Below are 8,247 nucleotides of genomic sequence, written 5' to 3' on the forward strand. Positions count from 1 at the left end.
AAACTCGATTACTAACTTGACTTCCTGCTGTTTCTTAATCCTAGAACGTTCACTAAAGCAAACAAAACTTTTCCTGTTTATTTGATTGCTTTGCATATTTTAATTTTACGGAGTGGAAATTATTCGAAATCAATATGTTATACATTATTTACTTTACTCTCATTGCGGATTAAAGAAAAATTCGACAAAGAATTCATTAAGCATTTAAACCGTGTAGTATTGGAATAAATGTGGAAAAATATAACTTTGTGCTCACGTACTTCCTTTTGTTTGTAAAGGAACAGACGCTACTTAACAAACAATTATTTTGTATAAAAAACCAACACGAATAGAAAAGAATCCAGAGGAACAGAGACGATAAATTATATAGAAATGGCCTCTTTAACTTCGACTACAGCAGCTCCTAACAACATGACACTTATAACATGTATCGTATTGTTCTTCTCCGTGTTTCAATACTTTCCAGAAGTAAAGAGTTTCGAACAATCTTATTGCGGTGAGTTCGATTATCATTAATTGCTTATTTTTGCAGTGCGAATAAGAATTAACGAGAAATACAAATTGAATAGTTGTTCAGAATAGATACTTGTCAATAATTTTCACAGAATATTCGCTTTCTTTTCAGCATAGCTTCGGATCAGAAATCTATATGATTATAATTAATGTACAGTACATGCATATTCTGTAATCAGAGAGTAGAAAATTATAAACGGAAACAAAAAGTATATTTTTGGAAAATGCTTCGATGAAATTTCAAAACGTACTCATTAAAGAGGAAAAATTACTACTGTTTCAGATTCAGAATTTTCCTTTTTCCCTCAGATTCGGAATTATCTGGCAAGCTTTTGTTCTTCGCTCTGGTATTTGGGTCTTCTCTTTGTCTCCTTGCACTATTTCCATTCATTCGTATTTACAGCAAATTGTTCTTGGCTTTAACCAAGACGAAATCAGTGACAATAACAGAAATGTTTAGTCAAACAATTGAAGAGAATCTGAGAAACGCATCCTTTCGGCAGATAACTTGCAGCTGGATATAGTTGCTGTTACTTTATGACGTTAATTGTCGGAACGTAGTGACGACTAATACTTGACTTCGTGCATTCCTTGTCAACAAAACAACTCTGGAATGAGTTGTCCGATCTTGATGAAATTTTGTTACGACGGCTCAACATCACTCAAGGATGAACTGATTAAAATTTCAACTTTCAAAAATGATCCATTTTTGTAGAACTGGAGATAGGGGTTTTTTCTTCAGTATAGATCATTTTTGAGAGTTGAAATTTTAATCAGTTCGTCTTTGAGTGATGGTGAGTCGTCGTAACAAAATTTCATCAAGATCGGACAACTCATTCCAGAATTATAATGTTGACAAGGAATGCACGAAGTCAAGTGTTACTCGCTTCCTGCACGCGTAGAAGCGTCATCTAGTGGTCGGAAAATATGACAAGCATTAAAACAGTAATATTGAGAAGTAAATGTTATCGCTAACTGGATACACAACAAATATAAAGAATCTTTATAGAATAAGTTTTAAAAAATTTCCTTTTTTTCACTTATTATTCTATAACATGGAGCAGCAGTGATCAATATTGATGGCTTTACGATCCATTCTCTCCTTCGTCTTTCTATCGTTACTACGAAATTTCGATCTCTAAACGAAGAAGCTGCGCAGAGATTCCAGATTGAGATGAAGTCGCTCAAATTCATCGTCATCGATGAAATGTCAATGATTGCTGCAAGAATGCTTTACATGATCGAGAGAAGATTGAGGGAGATAAACCCCGAGAAAGATGAGCCGTTTGGTAAATTCTTTATCTATTTGTTTGGTAATTTTCGTCAGCTTCCTCCTGTTAAAGATACTCCTCTCTACTCGAGTGTTTTTACAATGTAATGTCTCAACAAGGTAGGGACCTTGTTGGAACATTACATTACATTCGCATTTGATTCTTTTGAGAAGTTCATTGAACTTAGTAATTCTCATAGACAAACTAGCGCAGATAGTTCCTTCACAGATGTCGTACAACATCTAGCTCCGGGTGATTTCTCTGATACAGATCTGAACATTCTGACGACAAGAAATCGAGCCTATTTGTCCAGAGATGAACTTTATCAGTTCCAAACGGCTATATCCAACAAACGAGCAAGTTAAACAAAGCAACGAAGACTACTTGCAGTCAACTGGATGCCCTCTTGCTTATATAGCATCTGAAAACACTCCGGATATTGCCCCGCCTTCGTCTAACGATGACTCAGCTCTTGGTCTCTCCAAGTATTTGTATCTCTCAGTTAATGCCAAAATCATGCCGAGAGTCAACTTATGGGTGCAAAGAGGTCACGTCAATGGTTCACTAGGAACTATACGCTACATTATATATGCTCCTAATGCTTACCCTCTAGCTCTTCCTCTGTTTATTTTAGTGGAATTCATCTATGGTAATCTGTTTCTAATAATCCCCATAACACGCTCTTCGAACGACGGCAGTATATCGCAATCTCGTAGACAGTTTCCCCTTACCTTAGCATACTCGATAACTATACATAAATCACAGGGATTAACTCTTCCAAAAATCAAAATAGATATAGGGAAAAAAGAGACAGCTATCGGTCTTACCTATGTTACATTGAGTCGAGTGAAAAAAATAACTGACTCAGTATTTTTAAAGAGTTACAATAAAGATGGCTACGAGTCAATCTGTAAGTCCAAGGCCCGTAGTAATAGCCAGAATTTCGTGAAACGTTGGCATAGCAATTAATTAATGGCTTATTCTGACCTTATATTTGTACCTTTAAATGATCCAATAGAAATCAAATATATTGTTGAGAACGAATGATTCTGTGTTTCTTTTTTCCCTCATAATCTAGAAAATAAAGGTGCGAGCAGCTTCGTTCCGACTACACGCTGATGCAGCATTACTTAACTCGTTAAATTAAGTTGGAAAAAAAGCCTGGTTTTATTGGAATAAGAAACGATTGTCTTTTAGACACTAAAGAATGGAGGAAGGCGAGAATGAAGTAGAAAAACATCATCGTCAATTCTGTATGCTGAAAATCCACACTAATGCTACTTTTGGTTTTCTAAATTTATTTCAGACGACGAGAACAACTACAAAGTGAAAAGTTCAAACGTGGACTTCGATCCTTATCCCGTGGTATATAAAGAATATTTTCTGGTCTCCATGAATTGGGAGTTTTTGCAGCCCGTGACATGCAACACCATGTTTTTGCCTCACCATCGTAGAGCACGGAAAAAAGAAGTATGAAGCCGGCAAACAATTGTAAGTTTATTTGGAAGATATTTCGAACGAAAATGTTGTAAATCGAAAAATACGAAGGAATGAAGGAATTTTCCATTTTGATATTCGTTAAAATACGTTATAAATTGTTTACAGTACTTTCAGTATGAAACAGGTGATGAGCACAAGTCAGAATTGCACCATCGACAAGAAAGCTTACTATTCTTGTTTGGAGAATGATCCTATTAAAAAGATGCAAAACGGAAACAACATTCAACCGGGAAGTATGTACGTATGCAGCAAATTACCAAGCATGTTCAAACCGGTAAGGAATAAACGAATTAATTTTGCGCATTCGAATTACTTAAAAGTTAACTCTTGACTTGTTTTCAGGGAGTTTACGACGTGTTCATCGAGTTGAAAGTGAATGGAGTAACGATAACTTGCTTCAAATTGTCAAACGTGAAGATCGAATAAAAAGTTACGCTTACGTTTTTAAAATTTCGAAAAACAAAGCTACATGCTGTAATGGTGTATTTTAGTGCGTCTATGATGTCTAAATCTATGATGATAAAGTGATGACGTAATCAAAATTTATTTAACAACCACTTTTATTTTTAGTGTTTCGATCTGTGTTTATCGAGATTTGTTGATCTCGATTGTATTTAAACCCTCTTCCTGCTAATTAATTCATTAAAGTCTAATGATTCGCTTCTGTTTTTGTAATAATTTCTTCAGGATGTATTTAGTATTTTTCTATACAAAGGTGAATGACGTGAATGTCTGTTGTTTGCAGGAGATTTTGAACAGAAGAACTCGTGCAACATGGCCGAAAACTTGAAAAATTTTTTAACCACCACGTGCAAATTCTATTGTTTTCAAATTTAACATTTTTGATATTGCGTTTTTGAATTCTTTTTATTTAAAATCTAGTAATATCACAATTTATAGGTAATATAATTAGTAACTTTTAATATGAAAAAACAATCTAACGGGCTGTTAAAAGAATTATATTTTGAATTCGATATCATTTTTTAAAAATGAAAAACGTTTTGAAAGATTTTTAAATTATATAATACAGATTTAATTTAATAATAATAAAATTTTGTTTGAAGTTATAAGACAAAACTTGGATTGTGACGAGTTGCAGAAAGCCAATCTATATATATAATCGAGACGAGTTGATGATAATAATAATAATAATAATAATAATAATAACTCTCCCGTGGTCACCACCTGGTCGTGGTGGGAGAGCCCAGTAATTTTACTGATCCATAGGGCAATGCAGGCTGGAGCACAAGCTCCTGGTAGGGACACCCATGCCAGTAAGGTCTATGGGGAGAAATGAAGCTAAGAGTGACCACACACCCACATTCTGCGGAGATATGTATCATGGTAGTAACCAGATCTAAATGTGATACCGGCTCGGACGTCGCCCGGGTTAACAAGGTCCGCGTTCGTGAGTTAGGCAGAGGCTCACGTTCGAAAAATAGGCCACAGTCTCCCTTGGTTACCGGTGGCGAAAGCAGCACCGGCCCAAGCATGGCTACTGCAATGCCCTCAACAGATGTGAGGAACCAACCCAGCCTTGGTGTTTCTGTGGCAATGCATCCACAGACCACAAAAGCTGGAAAACCACGCCAATGGATGAAATGGACGGTAGAAATGAATGAGTTTATCATCCGTAATTATTACACGATCACAAAACTCGAAACAAACATGACAGCATACAGACAACAACTACACCATAAATTCACACAACAATATCCTCACCTCACTGTTACCGAACAAAGGATTGTTGATCAAAAAAGAACAATTATATACAACAACCTTATCTCACAAACAACACTTGAACTTATCAAACAACAGGTTGCTGATCAAATACATCAACAGACAGAAACATCTAACATTAATGAAGATCACGTAACCTGTCAGGATAATCCAGCAACAAGCATTGATAATAACACACATACAACAATTACCACTAATGATACTACAGACACTTCCTCATCCATCACTGATAACATAGACATGGATTTAGTTAATACGCTCTCACTTATATTTCAGGAAACACTCACTAAATATACAGGCACAGATCCCACACAACGACCACGAATACCAAAAATCAACACGTCAAAGAAGTAGGAAAAACACTAAATTACGTAAACACTCACTTACTACCACACTACATTCATTCAATTTCTACACTCGCAGACATTCATACATTAGTTTATGCTGGAGCAGTCACAGTAGTGACACACCATGGACTGAAAGTACAATCACAGACAAATACACAGAAAACACAATTCTATCACAAGCCTGCCTGGCAGAGAAGAATAGAAACACAAATAAATGACATTAGACAGCAATTAGGCAGGCTGACACAATACACTAAAAGCAACATAACACCCAAATTAAGGAAACAGCTCAAAAACATTTTCAAGAAAATAAAAACACACACAAAACATGAACATCACAACACACGCATTACAGAATACATCGATACACTAAAACAAAAACTTGCTGCCAAAGCACGTAGACTCAAACGATACAAAACATGTACACTACGAAAACAACAAAATAAATTATTTACAAACAATGAAAAACTCTTTTACAGACAAATTAATAACAAAGCAAACACTGATACACAGCACAGTGGCACACCAACAGAAGAAGAACTCACAACATATTGGTCTTCTCTTTGGTCTAGTGCTGTCACGCACAATGCTGATGCAGGCTGGATCGAGGAGGAGAACAGAAACTTACACAACATACCAACTATGCCCTGTGTTGAAATAAGCATACATGATTTCCAATACACTGTTAACAGAACACACAACTGGAAGACACCTGGTGTAGACAACATTCACAATTTCTGGTACAAAAAGTTTACATCACTGCACCAGGAACTAGCTAAACACCTAACACACATCATCATCAATCCACAAGACATGCCAAATTTTCTTACTCAGGGCATCACCTACATGAAACCTAAAAACAACAATACCACAGACCCCACACAATACAGACCAATTACATGTCTTCCAACACTCTACAAATTATTGACATCCTGTATTGCAAACAAAATATACAAACATGTTGAAGAACACGACATTCTAACAGAACAACAAAAAGGTTGTCGTAGAAACCACAGGGGATGCAAAGAACAGTTACTCATAGATTCAGTCATTCTACGGCAAGCACACAAACAACACAGAAACATACACATGGCATATATAGACTACAGAAAAGCATTCGACAGTGTTCCACACAGTTGGCTGCTACATATTCTACACATGTACAAAATACATCCATCACTCATTACATTCTTTCAAAACACTATGCAGCACTGGAGAACAACACTACATCTCAGGGTTCATAACACTTCCATACAAACAAACCAAATCTTTATTAGGCGAGGAATTTTTCAAGGAGATTCCTTGAGTCCTCTCTGGTTCTGCCTAGCCTTGAACTCATTATCCAACATGTTAAACAACACACAATATGGCTACAATATCAGGCATGAAAAAACAACACAGTATACACTGTCACATCTCATGTACATGGATGACATAAAACTTTATGCATCCACACAAAAACAACTTCATCAACTCCTACAAATCACACATTCATACACCAAGGACATACAAATGGAATTTGGCCTAGATAAATGCAAAACACTTCACATAGAAAAAGGAATCCTGAAGAAAGAAGATTTTGCACTTGGAAATGGAGACGTTATTGAATCCATGGAAGAGGGCGAGTTCTACAAGTATTTAGGATTCCAACAGGCCAAACTAACAGAACATGCACAAATAAAGCAAAAATTAATTAAAGAATACCAAAGTAGGTTAAATGCTATTCTCAGAACACAGTTAAATGCAAAACACACAGTTAAAGCAATAAACACATATGTCATCCCAGTACTCACATATTCTTTTGGAGTTATACATTGGACTCACACAGATCTTGAGCAACTCCAAAGGAAAACAAGAACTACACTTACTAAGCATAAACAACATCATCCTAAATCCGCCACAGAAAGATTAACCCTTCCACGTAAAGATGGCGGACGTGGCCTGATTGACATAGTTAACCTTCACTACAAACAAATACAGTCACTGCGAGAGTTTTTCTACAAAAAACAAGAAACATCACAATTACATAAAGCAGTAACTCTAGCAGACTCGAATAACACACCATTAAACTTACACTCACATCATATGGACACAACACAACATATAAAAAGCATAGACACCATTAAGCAATCGTGGGCTCGAAAGGCACTCCATGGCAGGCATCCTTATGATCTGGCCCATGATTTTGTTGACAAAACTGCGTCAAACAGCTGGTTAGCTCGGGGATGCCTCTTTGGGGAGACGGAAGGATTCATGATTGCCATACAGGATCAGGTCATAAATACTAAAAACTACAGAAAACACATACTCAAAGATGCAACACTCACAAATGACACATGCAGAAAATGTCACATCATGCCAGAAACTATACAACACATCACCTCTGGTTGCAAGCTCTTGGCACAAACAGATTATTTACACAGACATAATCAAGTAGCAAATATAATACACCAAGAGCTTGCAAGGAAACACAAATTAGTAGACATCCACGAACCATATTACAAATACATTCCACAGACAGTATTGGAAAACAACACGCACAAAATGTACTACGACAGAGCCATAATCACAGATAAAACAATTTACCACAACAGACCAGACATCACACTCATTGACAAACACAATAAAATCACATACATTATAGACATATCCATTCCAAACACTCACAATATACAAAACGCATGCACTGAAAAAATTAGCAAGTACACAGAACTCGCCCAGGAAATAAGGCATCTGTGGAGGATGGATAGGGTGCTTATTGTACCTGTTGTTCTCTCCTCTACAGGTGTCATACCACACACACTACACAAAAGCCTGGGCACATTACAATTGAATAGAAACACATACATCACACTACAGAAGGCCACTATATTGAA

General features: G+C 36.4%; 1 long non-coding RNA gene across 1 annotated transcript; it reads left to right on the plus strand.

The window, feature by feature from the left end:
• Positions 1–367: 367 nt before the first annotated feature.
• Positions 368–3,751, plus strand: LOC136983921 (uncharacterized). The gene is made up of 4 exons (XR_010882125.1): positions 368–496; positions 3,091–3,275; positions 3,390–3,558; positions 3,627–3,751. It is a non-coding gene; the product is annotated as an uncharacterized lncRNA (long non-coding RNA).
• The last annotated feature ends 4,496 nt before the right edge of the window (positions 3,752–8,247 follow it).

This window comes from Centruroides vittatus, unplaced genomic scaffold (assembly GCF_030686945.1).
Source record: "Centruroides vittatus isolate TY-2023 unplaced genomic scaffold, ASM3068694v2 contig_896, whole genome shotgun sequence".
In the NCBI taxonomy this organism is placed as follows: Eukaryota; Metazoa; Arthropoda; class Arachnida; order Scorpiones; family Buthidae; genus Centruroides; species Centruroides vittatus.